Source organism: Euprymna scolopes, chromosome 44 (genome assembly GCF_053919585.1).
Source record: "Euprymna scolopes isolate OS-2025 chromosome 44, ASM5391958v1, whole genome shotgun sequence".
NCBI lineage: Eukaryota > Metazoa > Mollusca > Cephalopoda > Sepiida > Sepiolidae > Euprymna > Euprymna scolopes.
Window position 1 is genome coordinate 13,583,567 of NC_136525.1, and position 24,540 is coordinate 13,608,106.

A 24,540-nucleotide genomic window follows, 5' to 3' on the forward strand; every position below is an offset into this window, starting at 1 on the left:
GAGACACAGGAATGGGTATGTTTGATCTGGCAGAACGGTGGTTCATTAAAATTGTGGGGTCAGCGTTCGCGCCTGCTCCACAAAGTATGGAAATAAAAAATTTAAAAATTAAAAAAAAAAAACGTTGACAAGTGTTTTAGATATAGATATACATAAGAATACTTTGATAAGTATGTTTTAACTTAAATAGACATGGTATAATAAAATTGTGGGGTCTGCGACCGCGCCTGGCCTCCATAGAATGGAAATATGCACAAACAATAAAGACTTTTCATATCTATCTGCGTAAGTATACTTTGATAATTACGTTTCAGTTTTAAGAAATATGGTATAATAAAATTATGGGGTGTTCGTTCGCGTCTAACCTCCATAGAATGGAAATATGTCACAAAGTTTAACAAGGTTTTTTAATATAGATCCACAGAATATTGTGATGAGTGTTTCAGTGTGAATAGGTATGGTATAATAAATTATGGAGTTTATCTATTTTATTTTTACTTTCATCATATTTTGCTTTGGTTTTGATACCCCCAAATTCGAAGCTATTTCTTTACAACCCTTCATTTTCATAACCTATCATACTTTCATAAATCAGAGTCCATTTTCTGTAGGCTGTTTTTGAACCCAGTCAACGACGGGTACTTTTGCTAGTATATATATATATATATATATATATATATATATATATATATATATATATATGTGTGTGTGTGTGTGTGTGTGTGTGTGTGTGTGTGAGATGTTGCCCGGGATTGAATGAGGATCAACAAATATTCCAGCCTCCCATACGTTTATTATCATCGAAATCGATAAAATCGCCCAATTTTTAAATCAAATCGACTGATTGCCTGCTCTAGTGACCCCCCCCAACTCCGCAGTATACTGGGAGGGAGCTTCACATGCCTCCCTGAAGCGACATATTTCACAATACATTTTAATCTATATTGCACTGTAGAGAATCCTCAAGTTTAAAATGCTAAAGTTAATTATCACGGTTCAATTGTTATCTAAAGAGAAACATTTATTTCGACCGCGCCCCTATCTTATCAAAGACCCAACAGTTGATTTTATGAAATTATTTTACATAATAACTTGGTTTAAAGTTAAACGTGCAAAAGTCAAGTAATATTGTTTAATTGTGCTCTAAAAAGACACATTCAAATTGGGGAAGAGGTGGCTGGTTACTTTTAATGCATCTAAAACAAAGCTCCTATCTTTACATCCTCAACGCTCTGACATCAATTGAAATGGATGGTTCTTGTCTTGGGGAGGCTCCATGTTTTGACAAGCTTCTGGGCTTGACCTTTACCCCTGATCTGAAATGGAACACGTACATCAAATCTATTGCCGAGTTCTCTGGAAAGATGGTGGGATCCTTCTACCACTCCAGAAGATATCTCACTACTGATGCAATTCTCTATCTGTATAAAAGCCAAGTACGTCCAAGGATGGAGTACTGTTGCCACATCTGGGCTGGAGCTGCTAAAACAGCCTATCCAGCCTTGACAGATTACAATATAGACTTCGTAGTTTAGTGGGGGATGCCTTTTTCTCTTCCCTGCAACCTCTCTCCCACAGAAGAGACGTTTCGAGCCTGTCGTTGTTTTATCGTTATTTCCATGGCAAGTGCTCTTCTGAGCTCCTTTTTTCGCTATTTTTTTCACGAAAAACACCCGTCTAGCTGAAACCACTGTCAGTAATTTTCCCCACTCTTTATCTGTGCCTAAATCAAAACGTAGATTCCATGAACAAAGCTTCTTCCTTAGAAGTAAGTGCACGCCTGTGGAACTCTGTTCCGTCTGCCTGTATCCATCCTGACTACAACCTGGATGTCTTCAAGTCCAACATAAACAAATTCCTGATAAACCGCCCCCTTAAGTCATCCAATTTATCAAATATCCATTACTAACGATTACTACTATATTATATCATTGATTACTTTACACGCAATAACCCTTATCCTCGAGTGGTCTCCGGACCTTGATAAGTAGTGACTCCCATGTAAAAAAAAAGTTGCCATGTCTTATGAAAACATCTATAGTTGATTTTGTAGGTTAGGGTTAGGGTTAGGGTTAGGCGTTTCTGTTTGTGCGCTGTTCAAACTTCTCAAATGAACTTGTAATATTAGGTTGTATAACTTGTTAAAATCAGACCTTCTTTAATCGGATTTTTTCGATTATCGATTTTCGATTTTCGATACTTATCAGACACAGTCTGAAGCAAAACTTTCGTAAGAACACTTCCAGACGCATAAAGTACCTTCCTGTGAAATTTCATAAGAATCAGCCCAGTCGTCATGAACTCTCTCTAAAATGCACACACACACAAAGTTCCTTTTATAATAATAATAATAATAATAATAATAATAATGATAATAATGATAATGATAATACTAATAATAATACGTGTGTGCGTGTGTGTGTGTGTGTGTGAGAGAGAGAGAGAGAGAGAGAGAGAGAGAGAGAGAGAGAGAATCCTAGCAGAGAGTTCGATTATTAAGAAAATTGCAAAAATAAAAGTGTAATATTTATTTATATATGTGTTGTAGAAAATCAGAACAACATCGTTGACGTCGGTTTCAAATCAGGCCACTGGAGATCACTATCTGGTCGCTTATCTCGGATTCTCTTCAGCCTCTGTTTATATTTGTCCTCCCGGAAATAGAGTCTCGCACGCTGTATCAAACCATACATACATACATACATACATACATACATACATACATACATACACGCCATTATCGAGAGACAGATCTAAAAAGAGGCTGAAGAGAGTTTGACATAGGCGACCAGATATTGGTAATTTTTTTTTTCACGTGAAATCGATGGTACCGATGTCTTTCTGATCTTATGTGACACACACACACACACACATACACACACTCACACACGCACTCATACACACGCACTCATACGCACGCACACAGACAGATAGATAGATAGATAGATAGATAGATAGATAGATAGATAGATAGATATAAAAAGGTCGAGATAGGAATATCGTTAAATAGAAAGCGATCTCCGTATACATTTCTGGAGGCATTTAAAAATAAGCTCACCTGAGAACCATTGAGAAACTAACTATTTCTGCTGCTACTACTACTACTACTACTGGTAATAATACCACTACAACTTATAATAATAATCTTACAACAACAATAACAACAACAACAACAACAGCAAATAATAATAATAATAATAATAATAATAATAATAATAATAATAATAATAATAACAATAACAACAACAACAACACTAACAGACGGAATGAATATTCGAATTGTACTCACATTAAAACAGCTAAGTAAAGTGCGAGTGCCCATTCTCCAACGCCGTACGTTGTTAAATGAACTGGCAAACGTCTCTCTCTCTCTCTCTCTCTCTCTCTCTCTCTCTCTCTCTCTCTCTCTCTCTCTCTCTCAAACAAGCGAATACACACATTCTCTTCCTCGCTCTTTCTCTCTCTCTCTCTCTCTCTCTCTCTCTCTCGTTCCCCCACACTCTCTTTTCCTCTCCCTCTAACTCTCATTTTCGCTCTTTCTCTCTCCCTTTCACTCTCTCTCCCCCACTCACTGTCTCTCTCTCTCACACACACACTCTCTCTTTCCATTATTCACTCTCATTCTCCCCACCATCTCACTCACCCTCGCTTTCTCCTCGCTCTATCTCCCTCACTATCTATCTTTTTCACTCACCCATTCTCTCTCTTTCTCTGTCTCTCTCTCTCTTTCTCTCTTCCTCTTACTCTCGCCTTCCTTCCTTCCTTCATTCTGTCTCTCTCTGTCTCTCTTTCTTTCTTCCTCTTACTATAGCCTTCCTTCTTTCCTTCTCTTTCTCTCCCTTCCTCCCTCTCATTCTCTCTCTATCTATCTATTTTTTCGACGCTGCCTCGCGATAGTTTTATTTCCTCGCAAAAAAAAAAAAAAATAAAAAATAAAAAAATAAAAAATAACAACAGATAACGGAGATCGGCTAAGCCAATTCCCTCTTCCGCGCCCGCCATCGCCATTCAACCTGACCCCTTCTTTTCCGTGCACGCAACCACTCCCTCATCACTTCGATTAAGAAAGGAAGTGAAAAATACGGGCGAGGGCGGCTGGCGCGGCAGAAGTGATCAGCACGCCCACCATTTTAGTCCTTTTCATAGTTTTATTATTTTAGTTTTTTTTTTTTTTTTTTTTTTTTGTAAAACCTGAGTTAATCGATATTCGCTGCCTATCTAGCAAATACAACCTGATGATAAAAAATACAGTAAAATCTTTATGATATACGTGCATGTAACACAACGAAGATGTCATATTCCAAAAGTCATATAAAATTATCCCGTAGTTTTTTTTTTTTTTTTTATAATTTATACATGGAAAATCATTGTCTTTTTACGATTTTTAGCGATTTTACAGCAAACTGTATCCATGAAAAGACTGACTTTGATATCGATAGTTCGAATTGAGTTGTCTCCCCCTTATTAATGAAACATGGCGGATTAAAACACTACGTCTCGCTTAGTCATAAAATTGGGTTTTCTTAGCTAAAAAACAAAACAAAACTTTTTTTTTTATTAATTCACGTGATTTTTTGGAATATGATATCTTTGTTCTGTGACGGGTTCTTCTATCAAAATTTTGCGCGCTTCTACACTATTGGGACGAAATTTCGGAAATCGTAAAACTGAACTTCACATGAAAACAAAGATATCTACGTATTCATCGTATTTTTTTTTTTTTTTTTTTGATGATTTCATCCAAAAATTATGAAAATCGGTAGAAAATTATTTATTAAAGAAACTAAAAAAAGTAGAATTTGATGAAAACGATTGTAAAACACAGAAGAATTCAAAAGTGAGTTAATTTTTCGTTTTGATTTACACAGGATGGCGGAAAATTTTTCACCTGCTAACACGATAAAAGTTGTTTTGCTTAATAATTCAGTAATATTCGAGTAATTTCGACTGCATAATTTGGAAGCTACCTAAATTTATTAGAATTGACAAAAAAAAAAAAAAAACACATTTTTTTAATCGGAAAATTACATTTATCGATTACAAAATCTCGTCCCAATAATGTAGAAGCACCAAATTTTGTTTTGAAAATAAACTCAATTTCTTAGTAAGCAGCCGATATTACATTACTTCTCTTTTTAGTTTCATTCTACCGTTGTTGTTGTTGTTGTTGTTGTTGTTGCCTCCCCCTCTCCCTCTCCTGCTTCCTCGTCTTTCTTTTCTTTTTCCTCCCCCTTCTCCTTCCCATCCGCCTCATCCTTTATCCCCCTCGATCTGTCTTCTCTTCATCCTCACTGTCTCATGAAATCCTAACCCAATCTTTCTCCTCTCATCCTGCCTCCCTCCTTTTTCTCCTCCTGCTCCCCTATTAAATCTAAATCTCCGTCACCCCCCCCTCCTCGATTGATGCATCGGCCCACCCCTTCTTCTTTTCTTCTCCCTCCTATCTCCACCTCCTATATCCATTCTTAATCTTTCCCACTTAACTACCTATTCATATTATCTACCCCCCCTTATTTATATTATGTTTCTCTTAACCAGTCTATCTGTTTGTCCGTTCTAGAAACTACTGTGCCGATCTGGCTGAAATGTTGTATGAACTTTTGTTGGGATACAGAGCTCCAATCTCTAGTCCCCCTTCGCCAATCTTTCACGATAAACACCCGTCTATCTGAAACCACTGTCATTAATTTCCTCCCACTCTTTATCTGTGCCTAAATCAAAACGTAGACTCCAGGAACAAAGCTTCTTTCTTAGAAGTGCACGCCTGTGGAACTCTCTTCCGTTTGCCTGTTTCCCACCTGACTACAACTTGGATGTCTTCAAGTCCAACATAAACAAATTCCTGATGAACTGCCCCCTTAAGTAAGACACTTTATCAAATCTCCAATACTAACGATTACTACGATACTATCCCATTGATTACTGTACACGCAATAACCCTTATCCCCGAGTGGCTTCCAGGCCTTGATAAGTGGTGATCATCATGTACAAAAAAAAAACGTACAGCGAACTAAGTATTAAAGTGTACGTTCGATGCACAGGTAAGTATTAGTCACCACAATTCCACATTTACTCTAAAGGATTTTTTCGGGAACTACTGGTCCGATCTGGTTGAAATTTTTTTTTTTTTTATACTTTTTGTATAAAAATGTTAACTTTCGTCAAAATAGGACTATTCCTTTTCTAATGCGATTTTTTCAATTGTAAGATTTTCGATACTTATCGGAGGCATTCCAATGCAAGACATATGCGAACACACCCAGACACATAAAGTATATGCGTGTGAAATTTCATAAAACTCGGGATAGCTATTTTGGAGTCAATAGGGAACCCTCTCTCTTCCTCTCTCTCTCTCTCTCTCTCTCACACACACACAGACACACACACACACAGACACACACACACGAACGCACATACACATACAAAGTGCTTAATATATGTATATATATATATGTGTATATATATATATATATATATATATATATATATATATATATATATATATTAGAGTAACTCTGTTTGATTTATGTTTCTTTTATTGAGCCCAATTTTAATTTAATAATTTCCAGACAAAACAACTCAGATACTTGTCTGGTCGACTTTTAAAATCGCAACCATTTCCATTGTCAAGAATTGAATATTTAAACATGCTGAAAGAAATAAACGGTAAGATGGACAACATCAACATCTTGAAATTTGGAATACAATCTTTCTGTCATATATATATATATATATATATATATATATATATATATATATATATATATATATATATACATATATATATATGCATTAAAAAGAATATAAGGCATCTCTAAACGGAGAGTTTTCAATGTAATAAAAAGCTGATGTGGAGCTTAGTTACATTAAAGATATATTTTAATTTTATATATATATATATATATATATATATAAATATATATATATATATAAATATATATATATATATATATATACATATATATAAATATATATATATATATATATATATATATATATATGCTAGCAAAAGTACCCGTCGTTAAAAAGGCATGTGCATGCGAGTATTAGTTTTTCTCTAAACAGTTCAGTTCGTGTCAGTAAAAATACTCAATCTGAGATCGAAACCAAAATCTTAAGACAGTGAGTATAGTATGATGACCATGAGACATGCTTGAAACGATCTTCATATTTTTTTCTAAACCTACTTGTAATTTACATAAGGAACCTCCTATGTTAAAAGTTCGTACATGCGCAGTCGTGAAACAGTGGATAAACAAATTAAATCCACTGAACCCCAATAACATTTTTTTAATTTTGAGTTAATTAATTTTAAGTTAGTTACATTAAAGATATATTTTAATTTTATATATATATATATATATAAATATATATATATATATATATATATATATATATATATATATATATATATATATATATATATATATATATGCTAGCAAAAGTACCCGTCGTTGACTGGGTTCAAAAACAGCCTACAGAAAATGGACTCTGATTTATAGAAAGTATGATAGGTTATGAAAAGGAAGGATTGTAAATTGTAAATTTGGGTTGAATTTAGGGGTATCAAACACAAAGCAAAATATGATGGAAGTAAAAATAAAATAGATAAACCCCATAATTTATTATACCATACCTGTTCACACTGAAACACTTATCACAATATTTTGTGGATCTATATTAAAAAAAACCTTGTTAAACATTGTGACATATTTCGATTCTATGGAGGTCAGGTGCGAACGAACACCCCATAATTTTATCATACCATATTTTTTCAAACTGAAACATAATTATCAAAGTATACTTACGCAGATAGATATGAAAAGTCTTTATTAAAGTTTGTGCCTATTTCCATTCTACGGAGGCTAGGCGCGAACGCAGACCCCACAATTTTATTATACCATCCCTATTTAAGTTAAAACATACTTATCAAAGTATTCTTATGTACATCTATATCAAAAACGCTTGTAAACGTTTTTTTTTAATTTTAAAATTTTTTATTTCCATACTTTGTGGACCAGGCACGAACGCAGACCCCACAATTTTAATGAACCACCGTTCTGCCAGATCAAACATACCTATTCCTGTGTCTCGATACATCTTCTATCATTATATGTAATCAGTTTTTTTTTAAAATAGTCAACGATATAGGAGCCTATTCGTGACCACACACACACACAGGCATTCAGCTTTATATTATATAAATATGCGTGTGCAGTCAGCACCAATCCTATTCAGGTCTAAACCGGCTTGCTCCGAAGGAGGAAGTTTCATGGGAGTATGAAATTCACAAGCGGTCCCCAGTCGCATGTATATCCCCGTTAGGAAAAATGACGACGTTAGGTTTTTGCAACTTTTTGCAGGGAAGTGTCGACGTCCTCCAACATACAGAGCCTGGTATTCCCAAATTGGTCACCCATTTTAGTAATGGCCAGGCTCAACGTTGCTTAACTTCGGTGATCTGACGGGAACCGGTGTGTCAATGTGATTATGCGGTACACGTCGTGAAACAACATCTCAGAAGGATGAGGATAATAGTCCGCAATAATTTGATTGTGTGTACGGTCTGGTCGTGCTTTTAATGAATCCACAACCGGTGTGGATTCATTAAAAGCACGACGAGACCGTATACACTAATTGATACAGTGAATAACAGAATGAAAATGTAACATAAAATACGCATCAAGTGGGCTGGAAAGCCAAATCACAACGTAATATTAGGGAAAAAATTTTTTTTTACTTGTTTGAAATTTATACTGAGGATGGAGTTTGGCTCTGAAATATATTTAAATTATAAATTTCAGCCACCCCCCACACACACAATCAGCTTTATATTATATATATATATATATATATATATATATATATATATATATATATATATATATAACATCTCACAGTTGTAAAAAAACGATGACGACAATCATAGAAAGTAAAAACAGGAAGGCTCTGCAACGGCCCATATTCTCTCCTGATGACCCGATATTAACTGCAAGCCGAAATGGTGTACATTCTCAAGCGCAAACAGCTGAAAAATATGATTATATACAAGCCTACAATGTAAACATTTTCTTTCAAAACACATCTTCAGTTGTTCCAATAGCAATTTCATATATAGGGCCTTCCTGTTTTTAGTTTATTCACTAATAGACTTTATATGATCGCCGTCATCGTTTTTTTTTTTACAACTGTGAGATGTTTCAATTCTTTCTCCAGATAATGTCGGGTTATCAGAAGAGAATACTCACCGTTTCGGTTTCTTCTTTTCGACATCTTATTCGTGTATTGATGTAAGGGCCGATTATCTGAATTGCATTTAAATGACTGCTCCACACACACACACACACACACACACACACACACACACACACACACATATATATATATATATATATGTGTGTGTGTGTGTGTGTGTGTGTGTGTGTGTGTGTGTGTGTGTGTGAATTACTAGAGAGGTCTCTAATTTTTTTTCACAAAGAGGTTTGTATTATCGCTTACGGTAGCTGCTGATATGATTTATAACAGTGCTTAACCTTAGAAGAGAGGGGGTCTATATAGTCGTCGATAGACTGAATTTTCGCTGTATCACAGCTCTTAAATGCTGCTAGACTAAAGAGAGAGATGGAGAGGAGAGGAAGAAATGAGGATAATAAAATTGTAATGAAGACTTTTCATAGCAAGAATGCACGATTTTACGATTTGCTTCATAATCCAATCCCAATTCGATATCCTGGGGATTTGAAGAAATCATTTGTTTCCTCGAGGGTTTGATTCGGAAAATTCCTACAGTGTAAGTCTTCTTTCAGTTTTTCCTTCTTTTTATTTATTTATTTATTTATTTATTTTGATGGCCGCCGCACGCTTCCATTTCAAATAGCATTTTCTTTACTTTTCTGATTTTTTTTTAGGTAAGGATTGGTTATTTGTATTATTTGGATTCATCAGACTACTGTTCTCACCTTGAGTGTTATTTGCAAAACGTTACGACCGATGTATGCAAGAATCCGTGGCGCAGTGGATAAAGTATTTGGAAAATTGATATATATATATATTATTCCTTAATTGGAATTCATTTTTTTGAGATGAGCATTATATGTTAATTTTTATTTTTATTTCGGACTATTAGTCTCATCTTTATTAGTTGTTGTTTTTGGATCTTTTTATTGGTTCACAACGTTTCGGCCAACTTCCTCTGGCCTTCGTCAGGTGGTTCCTATCCGTCGCGGTTACCACCTGACGAAAAGCCAGAGGAAGTTGGCCGAAACGTTGTGAACCAATAAAAAGATCCAAAAACAACAACTTGGAAAATTTAGTTTGTCAGTTATTTTGAATTTAAAGATTGAAAGACCAGAGAAAATTCTATTTCAAACTAAAACATAACAGAAACAGCAGAGAGCCTGAAACAAGGTTCCTGCAAACATACGTAGACCAATGAACGTTGGGAAAATTACGCTCAAGATAAGAACAGTAGTCGGAAGAATCCAAAAAATACGAATAACCACTCCTCATCTCAAAAATTCAGAAGCAAAAAATAAATAAAATCGTTTTTGGGTCTCTCAATCTTACGTTTGGAATAGCATTTCACAAAAAAAAACTCGTCTATCTGAAACCACTATCAATAATTTCCCCCAATATCTATGCCTAAATCTAAACGTAAATTCCATGAACAAAGCTTATTTCTTAGAACTGCACGCCTGTGAAACTCTCTTCCGATTGCCTGCTTTCCAGCTGACTACAATTTGGTCGTCTTCAAGTCCAATGTAAACAAGTTTTTGATGAACCGTGCCATTAAGTAATCCAATATACAAAATTTCTACAACTAACGATTACTACGATATTGTCCCGTTGACTAGTGTACACTTATTAACCTTTATCCTCGAGTGGCCCCCGGGCTTTGATAAGTGGCGACTCCTTTGCAAAAAAGAAAGAAAAAAAAAAGAAAACAGCATTGTCCTTGGTCTGTCAATCCCAAGTTTGAAATAGTATTTTCGATTTTTACTCTAAAAGTCAAGTTGAATTCAACACCTGGTTTGGTTTTCACGTCTCATTTCTAAATGACATTTGCTTCGTTTTCTCAAACTTCATAAGAACATCATTTCTTTTTTCGCCGTTGGATATGTCACTTTCAGAAACTGACGGATGCTTTTTTCTTTTTTTTTTTATTCTTCATCTCCTTTTGGTAATTACCAATTCCTTGGAGCTAATTTTGTCGATTGAAGATAGCGAAAACAACGCGAAGATAACGTGTGTCCACAATTGGAGTCAGTTTTCTCAAGCTTGTAAGTGCTTACTCAGCAATTAAAAAGAATTACAAACGTGAAGTAGTTGCTATTGTTGTTGTTGTTGTTGATGATGATGTTGTTTTTATTGTTGTTATTGTTGTTGATGTTGTTGTTATCGTTATTGTTGTTGATATTGTAATTGTTGTTATTGTTATTGTTGTTGATACTGATATTGTCATTGTTGTTATTGTTATTGTTGTTATTGTTGTTGATGCCGATGTTGTTGTTGTTATTGATGTTGTTGTAATTGTTATTGTTGTTGTATTGTTGTTGTATTGTTGTTGTCGATGTTGTTGTTGTTGTAATTGTTGTTATTGTTGTAATTGTTGTTGAAGCTGATATTGTTATTGTTATTCTAATTGTTATTGTTGTTGTTATTGTTGTTAATGTTGTTGTAATTGCTGTTGATGATGATATTGTTATTGTTCTAATTGTTCTTATTAATGTTGCTGATGTTGTTATTGTTGTTATTGTTGTTGTTGTTGATATGTTGATGCCAGTATTTTTTGTTATATCTACTCTCATATAAAAGTCACCTTCTGTGTGTGTGTGTGTGTGTGTGTGTGTGTGTGTGTGTGTGTGAGTTCTTTCCCCATAGGTCCCGAGAGTTCAAAATAGACTTCGTAGCCTCGTAGGAGATGTCCTTTTCTCTTCCTTGCAACCTCTATCTCACAGAAGAGATGTTGCGAGTTTGTCTCTGATGTATCGTTATTTTCATGGAAAGTGCTCGACTGATCTTCAATCTATGGTCCCCCCTCGCCAAACTTTCACAAGAAACACTCGTCTAGTTGTAAACACTATCAATAATTCCCCCACTCTTTATCTGTGCCTAAACCTAAACGTAAATTCCATGAACAAAGCTTCTTTCTTAGAACTGCACGCCTGTGGAATTGTCTTCCGTTTTCCTGCTTTCCGGCTGACTACAATATGGTTGTCTTCAAGTCTAACCTAAATAAGTTCTTGATGAGCCTTTCCATATAAGTTATCAAATTTACCAAATTTTCATTACTAATGATTACTATATTGTCCAATTTCTACTGTACACTCTTTAACCCTTATCCTTGAGTGGCCTCTTGGCCTTGATAATGTGGTGATGCCTATGTAAGAAAAAAAAACGGCTGAGCCTATCTTTTGCAAATTTCACACAAAAGTAATTTATCTATCTGGCAGTGTTCTTAGATATGTTTTGTACAGAAATTCATCCGATAAGTATCGACAATCGAAAAAACTCGATCTTAAAAATAGTTTTTCTCTCTTATACATAAAAAAGAATAATATTTATAGGGGAATATTTAACGTTACACCGGCCAAGGAGATAATAAATTCTCATGAAATCATTTCTTTTTAAAAAACAGATTTATTGTCATCTGAAGATATAGCTCAGTGGTTGAGCATCCGACTACAGATCGAACGAACCCCTGTCAAAACCAAAGTTTACCTCACCATTTTATTTTAATTTTTTTCTTATTGATGAGTTCAATTTACGATAATAGAAGAGTTACTATTTAAAATCGCCGCAAATCATTTATCGTTTACATATTTTAAAACTAAACATTAATCAGAATTGACTTTTCCATAGCATTCATCGCCAAGCCCAAATATCAGCTGACGTGATATAGTAAACAAACACGGACGGAATTTGATGAAGGACATTATCATTATTATTATTTTTTTTTAATTTTGCGAATTAATCCACCGGGAAAATTATTTCTCGTAAAATATAATGTTCAAAAGAGGATTGATTCTATAATAATATATACGCAATCTGCATAAATTAAAATATCATGTTTAAGCGTATTGTGCGACCGGGCAACGCCCGGTGTCCAAATAGTTGGTGATAACGTTATTTGGATTCATCGAACTACTTTTCTCATCTTGGCTGTCATTTTCATAACGTTTCGATCGATGTAGCCTCCAAACTTCTTCAGGTGTACTTTGTTGAACATGAGAATTTTACTGCCAAACTCGGAAATTTGGACGGAATTTCAAACGGAACCTTTATTTATCAGGAGGTTAGAATGCAGTTGTTCCGAAGTAATCTGTAAGGACCCGTGGCGCAGTGGTTAGAGTACTTTGGGAAATCAATTTCAAAATGATATTCTCTTGAAGGTTCAATTCTCAATGTGGGCGACCAAAAAATATAATTGCGAACTAGTTCTTGTTGATGATGATGACAGTATTTTTGTTATTGATGATCTGCTGCCTCGTTCAGTCATGAAAAACAATGGATACCCCCTGTAAGGCTAGTTTCGCTTGGAATTGTGAGGCAAGAGTTGCGCAATCTTCCGCCACATTTCTCCTGAATCATCACTGCTTGAGTCCAGTGGTAAGAAGTTCAGGAGGACTGGAAACAATGTTGAGATAAGCGGATAGCACATACAACACCTGAAATTCACAAATAGTCACCCATTTTAGTGCTGACCAGGCTCAACGTTGCTTAACCGGTGTGTTTATGTCGTATCATTATTGTATTGGTACTGATTATGTTGTTATTGTTTATATTGTTAATGATGACGATGTTGTTATTTTTGATGATGATGATGATGATGATGATGATGATGATAGCATTGTGGTTGCCGTTATTGTTGATGATAATTTTTTTTTACACAGGCATCACCACATTATCAAGGCCAAGAGGCCACTCAAGGATAAGGGTTAAAGAGTGTACAGTAGAAATTGGAAAATATAGTAATCATTAGTAATGAAAATTCGGTAAATTTGTTAACTTATATGGAACGGCTCATCAAGAACTTGTTTACGTTGGACTTGAAGACAACCATATTGTAGTCAGCCGGAAAGCAGGAAAACTGAATGACGATGTTATTATTATTGTTGTTATTTATATGGATGATAATGTTATTTTTTGTTGATGATGATGATGTATGCATGTAATGTTGTTTAACAGTGTCTATAACGGACCCAACACGCTGTAGACTCCGTCGCAAGGAAACAGAAGAAAGAACAAAACTCGACGTGCTTTTCTTTAACAAAGCCTTTATATCGGATATTTCCAGCAACTCAGGTTTTTTTTTTTAAATATTTAAACGATTCATTTCTCTTTTTCCGACCGCGTGTGACTTTTCGTTACTTTGTGACACCACCCAAGCGTTTCGAATACGTCTCGAATCCCACTTTGAATACTCGTGTTTGGAGTACATCCTTTCTCACTTTCTCATGCCTTGAACGCGCTCTTTTCCGCTCTCCCCTGCCTCGAACGAGTCTCGAATCCTCCAAGTAAAGAACAAGTTTTGAATGCCTGCTTCTCTGAATACACGTGTCGTTTTATCTTAGCTGTGACGTCACATCGCGTAGCCGGCTTGGTTATTTGCATATGACACCTGCTGCTAACCCAGCGTCATTAGCTCTGTTGCACGGTGTTTGTACCCCATAAAAGATAGTCGTTGTTTTTTTTTTTTTTTTTTTAATCGTTACAGACAATGCATGACCATCTGCGGCTTTTTCATATATAAATATATCCAGGCTATGAGGCCACTCGAGGATAAGGGTTAATAAGTGTAAAATGGCCAATGGGATAATGACGTAGTAATTGTTAGTAGTGAAAATTTGGTAAATTGGATTACTTAAGGGGAACAGCTTATCAAGAATTTGTTTACGTTAGACTTGAAGACGACCATACTATAGTCAGCCGGAAAGCAGGTAAATGGAAGAGAGTTCCACAGGCGTGCAGTTCTAAGAAAGAAACTTTGTTCATGGAATCTACGTTTAGGTTTAGGCACAAATAAAGAGTGGGGGAAATTATTGATAGTGTTTTCAGCTAGATGAGTGTTTCTCATGAATGTTTCCATAGATTGGAGCTCAGACGAGCACTTGCCGTGAAAATAACGATAAATCGGAAACAGGCTCGCAACGTTTCTTCTGTGAGAAAGAGGTTGCAGGAAAGTTAAAAGGGTATCTCCCACTAGGTTACAAAGTCTATTTGGAACTCTGTCAAGGCAGGATAAGCTGCTTCTAGCAGTTCCTGCCCAGATGTGGCAACAGTACTCCATTCTTGGACGTACCTGGCTTTTATATAGATAGAGAATTGCATCTACTGGATCGATAGAAGGATCCCACGATTTTCCCAGCGGCTTTGGCAACAGATTTGATGTACATGTTCCATTTCATATCGGGAGTAATCTACTATTATATAAAATGCATAACTTACACAACATATCTCTACTATTATATAAAATGTATCACTTACACAACATATCTCTACTATTATATAAAATATATAACTTACACAACATATCTCTACTATTATATAAAATGTATACCTTACACAACATATCTCTACTATTATATAAAATGTATACCTTACACAACATATCTCTACTATTATATAAAATGTATACCTTACACAACATATCGCTACTATTATATAAAATATATAACTTACACAACATATCTCTACTATTATATAAAATGTATACCTTACACAACATATCTCTACTATTATATAAAATGTATAACTTACACAACATATCTCTACTATTATATAAAATGTATACCTTACACAACATATCTCTACTATTATATAAAATATATAACTTACACAACATATCTCTACTATTATATAAAATGTATAACTTACACAACATATCTCTACTATTATATAAAATGTATACCTTACACAACATATCTCTACTATTATATAAAATGTATCACTTACACAACATATCTCTACTATTATATAAAATATATAACTTACACAACATATCTCTACTATTATATAAAATGTATACCTTACACAACATATCTCTACTATTATATAAAATGTATAACTTACACAACATATCTCTACTATTATATAAAATGTATCACTTACACAACATATCTCTACTATTATATAAAATATATAATTTACACAACACATCTCTACTATTATATAAAATGTATACCTTACACAACATATCTCTACTATTATATAAATGTATAACTTACACAACATATCTCTACTATTATATAAATGTCACTTTGTGCGTGAGTGTGTGAGAGAGTTCCTTCCTTATAGCTCCCCAAACCGCTGAGCCTATCTTTTGCAAATTTCATACAAACGTAATTTATCTTTCTGACAGTGTTCTTAGATATGTTTTATACAGAAATTAATCAGATAAGTACTGAAAATTGAAAAAATCCGATCTTTAAAATAGTCTTTTTTCTCTTATAGATAAAAAAAAATTACAGGGGAATATTTTACGTTTGATACAGCCACTCTGATGAGTCGTAGACGACCAAACACGTTTCAGTGGATAATTATATATATATATATATATATATATATATATTGTCACATAATTGCCGCGTTATATTATGTGTTTTAGAGAGAAAACATTTTAAATTTCATTTCTTTTGCCGACAGAAAGTATATCTTGCTGTTTTTGTTGTTTTAATCATTGCTGAGCAAGAGATGTTAATGGAAAGAGAGGACGTAGGGAGAAAGAGAGAGGACGTGAGAGTCGATGAAAAGGCTCAACAGGTTTAAATAACCCTCCACCTCGTAAGGATGAGTCAGCCATTTGATAAGGTCACGGAGTTGTGGCGCACTGCCTGAGCCTTTTTGGTTACCGCCAAAAATAGACAAAGAAAAAGAGAGGCAGGCAAAATATGGATGGAAAAGGAAAAGATATACATTTTTATACACTTCTCGGCGAGCAGTTATGGTGATCAGACGATTAAACCCTGTTCCGAGTAGTCAACAAAAATGAAGCTATGCTTTAGAGGACACGGAATTCCCACCGATGAAAAACTAAACTGACCAAACTTGTTTATAATGGACAAAAGGATATTAACGAAACACCCAAAACATAAACATGACTTGCAGAACATAAGTCAACATTTAAATTAGTCTCGGTAACAATTGTGTTGTCCGAACGACTTTTGTCAACAGACATTTCACTGGTGAATTTGAGACGCTAAATTTGCCAATGCGAATATAAGGGCGACAATATGCCCCAGAGTTGTAGAGGTTGGATTTTGAACACGATAAAGCCAGGCTAACCAATACGTTCAGGACGAAAAACAAAAATAACGAAATCTGCCGAAAAAAATCACTTTAAAACGAAAAGTCAAGTATCATGGTTCAGTTGTGCTTTAAGCAGAAACACAAATTTCGAACGCACCACTATCATATCAATGAACTTATTGTTGATTTAATGACAGGCCTTTCTGCTTGTGTGGTAATAAAACTTCTCAAATGCACTTGTAATGTTAGGTTGTATAAGGTGTTAACTTTGGTCAAAAACGCTTGTACCTTCTTTCATCCGATTTTTTTCTATTATTGATCATCGATACTTATCGAAGACATTCCGATACAAACCCCATCTAAGAACACTGTCATAGATATAAAGTACATTTGCGAGAAATTTCATAAAAATCTGCCAAGCCGTTGTGGAGTCTATAAGGAACCAACTCACGCATACATATACAGACAAATATCCTTATATCTATCTATCTATCTATCTATCTATACTCCTATGAATTCGTTTTTCTTTTGTGTGTATTGAAATTCATATTTAAAAAAAAAACCCTCTTTTCTATTTATTTAAAAAGAAAATACAATTTTCTTATTTTTTTTTTTTTTTTTTTTTTTTTTTTTTACAAAGGCATCACCACATTATCAAGGCCCAGAGGCCACTCAAGGATAAGGGTTAAAGAGTGTACAGTAGAAGTTGGTCAATATAGTAATCATTAGTAATGAAAATTTGGTAAATTTAATAACTTATATGGAACGGCTCATCAAGAACTTATTTACTTTAGACTTGAACAAAACCATATTGTAGTCAGCCGGAAAGCAGGAAAACGGAAGACAATTCCACAGGCGTGCAGTTCTAAGAAAGAAGCTTTGTTCATGGAATCTACGTTTAGGTTTAGGCACAGATAAAGAGTGGGGGAAATTATTGATAGTGTTTACAGCTAGACGAGTGTTTCTTGTGAAAGTTTGGCGAGGGGGGACCATAGATTGAAGCTCAGTTGAACACTTTCCATGAAAATAACGATACATCAGAGACAAACTCGCAACATCTCTTCTGTGAGATAGAGGTTGCAAGGAGGAGAAAAGGACATCTCCTACGAGGCTACGAAGTCTATTTTGAACTCTATCAAGGCAGGACAAGTTCTTTCTAGCAGCTCCTGCCCAGATGTGGCAACAGTATTCCATCCTTGGACGTACCTGGCTCTTATATAGATAGAGAATAGCATCAGCAGTGAGATATCTACTGGATCGATAGAAAGATCCCACCATTTTTCCAGCGGCCTTGGCAACAGATTTGATATACGTGTTCCATTTAAGATCAGGAGTAATGGTCAAGCCCAGAAGCTTGTCAAAACTTGAGGCCTCCTGAAGACGAGAGCCATTCATTTCAATTGATGACAAATGTGGATTAGAATGTTGATGATGTAAAGAGAGAAGCTTGGTTTTAGATGCATTAAAAGTAACCAGCCACTCCTTTCCCCATTGTACTACGTGCTCAAGATCAGAGGAGAGAGAATTGGAGAGAACTTGCTCGTTTACTGTCTTAGATGTGGTACCATAAATGGTAGTGTCGTCAGCATAAATGTCTACAAATGATGTAAGGATATGATTTGGAAGATCATTAATGTAGATCAGGAAAAGAGTTGGGCCCAGGATGGATCCCTGAGGGACACCGGCATTAATATTGTGAGCTTCTGATTTTTGCCCCTCAACTACTACTCTTATGAATCTATCAGAAAGAAATGATTTAATAATTGAGAAGACTTTTCCAGCTATACCATAGCTAGCGATCTTATGAAGTAAACCTTTATGCCATACCCTATCAAAGGCTTTAGATATGTCAAGAGCAATTGCCCTAGAAAGATTGCCACCGTCGAGAGATTTGCTAATCCTATGCGATATAACTGTAAGGACATCTGCTGTAGATCTAGCAGAACGGAAACCATATTGAGTGTCACTTAGAAGGTTATTTTTGTTGAGATGTTTGATTACTTCTGTATTTAATACAGATTCTAGCAACTTACTCATGACGCACAGGAGACTTATTGGCCTGTACTGAGAGGGGGATGAGCGATCACCTGAATTCTTAAATACAGGGCATACTGATGAGATTTTCCAGGGAGATGGGAAACTATTCTCCTTAAGACAACGTTTAAACAGTTTTGTAAGTATGGGCGCTAGTTCAGGTTGAAGTTTTTTGAGTACTATAATTGGAATACCATCAGGGCCAGTTGCTTTACTGGAATCAAGGTTTTTGATTAGCTTGGCAACATCACGTACAGATATACGTATATCACATAGCGTGTTTTCTGATACAAGAGGAAATATTGGGGGTTGGCGGTCTTGGTCGCAAAGGGTAGAATTAGCTGCAAAGTTCTTGACAAAGAGTTTGGCTTTGTCTGATGCTGACGAGATTACCTCAGATCCATTGATAATAGTTGGGATGGAGCACACGCTTCTGTTCAGGATTCTGTTTGCTATTTGCCAAAACTGGTGGGAACCAAGCCGCTGCTCAGCTACTTTGGACTTAACAGATTGAGCATACAACTCTCTTGCGTTCCTTATTACTTTCTTACAATGGTTGCTGGCAGTCCTGAAAACGGCTTTAGTTTCCATACATCTATTACGTTTGAAGCAGTGGAAAAAGTGATTTCTGTGCGCAATGGCAGCAGCACATTCTGGAGAGAACCATGGCTGGCTGTTAGGTTTTTGCTGAAATTTTTTAGAGGGTATGAAATGGTCAATACCTACAATTAACCATTCAGTTAGGTCTAATACTATAGAGGACACATCCTTTTTAAACATGGAATGCAGAGGTAGATCAGATATAAATGTACGGAAGCTATCCCAGTCAGCCTTAGTGTATCGATATACTGTACGATGAAGAGGTACGTCTGGGGACTTATTACATTTCATTGTTATCTTAATTGATACAACAGAGTGGTCGGAAGATCCAAGAGGCGACAGAACAGAAACTGAACATAGTTCAGGGCAAGTTGTGAGAAAAAGGTCTAGTAGGCTCGCATACTGGCCGTCATTATCGGGCACACGGGTAGGTTCCTGAACAATCTGAGTGAGGTCATAGGCAATGGAGAAATCATGACAGAACCTCCCCTCATCATCGGTCTTGTTTGAGTGGGTCAACCATTCGACGTTGTGAACATTGAAGTCTCCACATACGTGAATGTTAGCTGAAGGATAAGTAGAAAGGACTTGGTCAATTTTCTCAGATATGCTTTGAAAGATAGTAACTCCGCTGTTGTGGGGGCGATAGAGAGTAAATATAAATGCAGTAGTGTGAGCTAAAGCAACCCGGAAGCACATATAAGGTAAGTTAGGATCTTCCCTGGAGATGTCCCTCCCACATGGAAAGCTATCTTTAATATAGGCACATATTCCATGCCCATGGCGATCTTGGGGGTCAGATTTAGAAGTTAAGTTAGAGTATCCTGTAATTGCAAACTCATCAAGGGAAATAGCCTGTCCAATGCCAGTTTCACTTAAAAATAAAAGGTCTGGTTTAGTCTCCTGTAATTGGGTTTCAACCTCTTATATATGGGTTCTGGAATTGCATTCACTAGCAAAAGATCTAGCTAATTTGCATATTCTTTTTTAAACATTCATTTTGATTAATTCACTATTAGTTGCTTCGGTTTTCTTATGGGATAATCATGTCTAGTTAACTATTACGTGTAATTATATTCTTGCAGATATTCAACATGATTTATACTTACATAATATTTGCGTAAAATGTTCACATGAAACACAAAATTGTTTCCATATATATTTATGTATACGTATATATTTTTGTTGCACAAATTTTGCCTACCAAACTCCTCCTAGAGTTTTTGGTCTACAGACATGAAATTTCATATATAAGGTATTTGAATCTATGCAAAACTTTATATTTGGGTTTTAGCCCGAAAAAATCGGGGATAAAGTGTGAAAATTAAAAAAAGAATGAAATTTTCCAGGTGAAGGTCGAGCGCCGGCATTACGAATGCATAACCTAGTAGTTATTGGTTTATGTTTTAATTTTTAGCCTTGTTGTAACCATGTTTTCATAGCCAAGTAATTAACGGCTGAGGCAAAGTAAAGCGTGAGCTGAACGTTTTGGTTTCGATTCTCGGTGGTGGCTCATGAGCCTTTTTTTTATACTTTTAAAATCATTACTATATATTGCATCCAATCTATCTATCTGTTTATCTATCTATATCTATAAAAGTGAAAATGTCTGTCTGTCTTTTCTCTATGGTAGTTAAGGAAGACTATTATACAGAAATACATTACATATTCACACTTTTTAATATATACATATATGCACATAACCTTATGAACAGTACATAGGGCCCGAGCAAAGCTGAGCGGAACTGCTAGTATATATATATATATATATATATATATATATATATATATATATATATATATATATATATATATATAATTTAAAGGAGATTAGAGCAATAGTCTAAAGAGCCGAGTGTAATTCAATGTAACAGTGAAATTACTAGTGTAATTAAAATACGGGAAAGAGAAAGTGCTCGTTGTAATTTAGATATATAATAAGCTCGATAGGTAGATATCCTAGAGCTAATTCAATATTAAGTAATGTGATTTATAATTTAAAATTTGAACAATTAAATTTCAACCAAATTAAAAATCCGTTTCATAAGAAGGAACAACAACAAAATCAATTATCTGTACGATCGTTTCGGAAAACAATGCTAATAATGCAGATAATTGATTTTGTTGTTGTTCCTTCTTATGAAACGGATTTTTAATTTGGTTGAAATTTAATTGTTCAAATTTTAAATTATAAATCACATTACTTAATATATATATATATGTGTGTGTGTGTGTGTGTGTGTGTGTGTGTGTGTGTGTGTGTATAGAGAGAAATGCAGAGAGAGACAGAGAGAAAAAGGAGAGAGAGAAAGAGAAAGACGCGTGTATGCGTCCGTGCGTGCGCGTGTGTGAAAAACGCCTAATCAATGTTAGATCGATACAAGACGTTTGGACTTCGTTTTTGCGTCTGTGCTGGACTTTGAAACTTTACAAAGAATTTGATGAGATTTAACGTCAATTACGTCTCGGGATGACTTGCGAAATCTTAAGCAGATGAAAGGCAACGTTACCTTCCATTCTTTTTCTTTTCTCCGGAAAAGAGAGGGTTAGATAAATGGTACATTCAAAAGATTATACGGCCAAACGAACGGCCAAATAAACGAAGGATCCAAGATGGCGGACGATCTTCATCCGTTTCAACGTCTTCCATATTCTCGCTAATTCTAGCTCCGATCCCTGCCACCCACCGCTGACCAACTCACTAACTGGTCTCATTAATGGGTCAAAATTACAAACGAAGTATTCGGACACTTGAGCCAGGGCCGAGCCTTCACTTGAAACACTCGCTACCTCTTAGCTTCTGTTTCAGCTAAGGTTCTGACTGGACTCTTTGGTCATTTTTCCCTTAGCGGCCATCATCTTTTTTAGCCAGTCGCTATCTAGTATGTTGATCTTTCAGCTGCACAATAAGATGACAGTCTTTGATTTATCCAGGGACGCCATTAATACGATTTCAAGTAATTGGGGTGGGTGGCTAGTGTAGTGTTCCTACTGGCTATCAATGAACATCGGGGCGGGCGAGAGAGGGAGTCAAAAGAGCGGGAAATATTCCCGTGGAAATTTAATTTATAAACTTCGTTAGGTTTCTATGAGCAGAAAATAATGACATGGAAGAAGACAGATAGATACATAGATAGATAGGAACAGCTTCGAATAGATAAATAGATGGAATCTATAAATATAAACGCGAAAATGTATGTGTGTATGTGTGCTCGCTTGTTTTGTATGTCTACAAAAGGCTTTTTTCAGAGAAGCGGTCGCTCGCCTAACAACTTTTTTAAACTTTTTATATCACATATAAATCGTAATATCTCACAGTTAACAACGAAGCTTGCCTGTCTATTTAATTTGCTCGACTTTGGGAAGATAAATATTCAACATTTGTCGCTCGCCTCATGTGGGTTAGTCTTTTTCCTATAACATCTTGGGAAGCGTTCCCGCAGTAAATGAAATACCATTCCGCAGTCAAATTAACTCATTAAAATGTGCACCTGCCAAATCCAAGTAATTAAATAAATTCAAATGTGTTTCTCGCGGTGGGCCAATCGTTAACGTCGCACGTTTTTTTTTCACACTTTAATTTACAACTTCGCCTCAAGGGTTCGAGTTCAATCCTCATACTTACCTACCAAAACATTAACCCCCCACCCCCGGAGTTTCCAAACACCAGGGCAACGCCGGGTACCCGTCGCTAGTATATTATAAAGATTTAAATTATTTCCAAATCATATTCAAGCTAAACGGACAATAATTTTACAGCTGTTTTTAGATCAGGTTTATTTTCGATATAATTTCTCTCTCGCTTTTCTCTTTCTCTCTCTCTCTCTCTCTCTCTCTCTGTATCTCTTTCACTATCTATATATATATCTATCTATCTATCAATCTATCCATCTCTTTCTCTCTCTCTCTCTCTCTCTCTCTCTGTATATATATATATATATATATATATATATATATATATATATATATATATATATGGTGGCCGCAAAGTCACGCACCAATGTTAATTAAAAAAGTTAAAAAATTAAAAAAGTTACTTTGAATTTCGTAATTTTTTTAATTAACATTGGTGCGTGAGTTTGTGGCCACCCTGTATGTATGTATGTATGTATGTATGTATATATATATATATATATATATATATATATATATATATATATATATATATATATATATATATATATTCTGTGTGTTTTCTATTATGAATATAATTTGAAAATAATTTAACTTTTTACAAATACACACGCACACAGGTACATACACACACATATACAGGGTGACCCCCCCCCAAAAAAAAAAACAGAGGAGATTTGATTGTTTTTCTGAGCATTTTACAGTCAACGGAGAGAAAAAGGCCAAAAACCCTAGTGTTTTGATGTGAAGTTTTGAATAAACTAGTTATGACCAAAGTTTAATTTCATTCGGACAAAACACTAAGAAACGGGGCCTAATTAGAGTTGGGGCCCGTTTTTAATTGGTCACCCTGTATATATATATACACACACTTAACACACACACACACACACACACATTATGTATATATATATATATATATATATATATATATATATATATATAGAGAGAGAGAGAGAGAGAGAGAGAGAGAGAGAAAATAAAAAGGAAAAAACCGTATTATGTGTTCATCAACGTTTCGTCTTT

General features: G+C 35.2%; 1 protein-coding gene across 4 annotated transcripts in view; it reads right to left on the minus strand.

The window, feature by feature from the left end:
• The window catches only part of LOC145268696 (FAD-dependent oxidoreductase domain-containing protein 2-like), a 456,912-nt gene that overhangs the window by 188,284 nt on the left and 244,088 nt on the right, over nt 1-24,540 (minus strand). The window contains exon 1 of one of the 4 annotated variants that reach the window (XM_080124224.1): nt 3,290-3,592. The exons of the other annotated variants lie outside the window; for them this stretch is intronic. The gene's annotated coding sequence lies outside the window, so the exon portion shown is untranslated. Of the gene's footprint in view, nt 1-3,289; nt 3,593-24,540 lie in introns of those variants that run through there. 4 annotated transcript variants of the gene reach the window in all.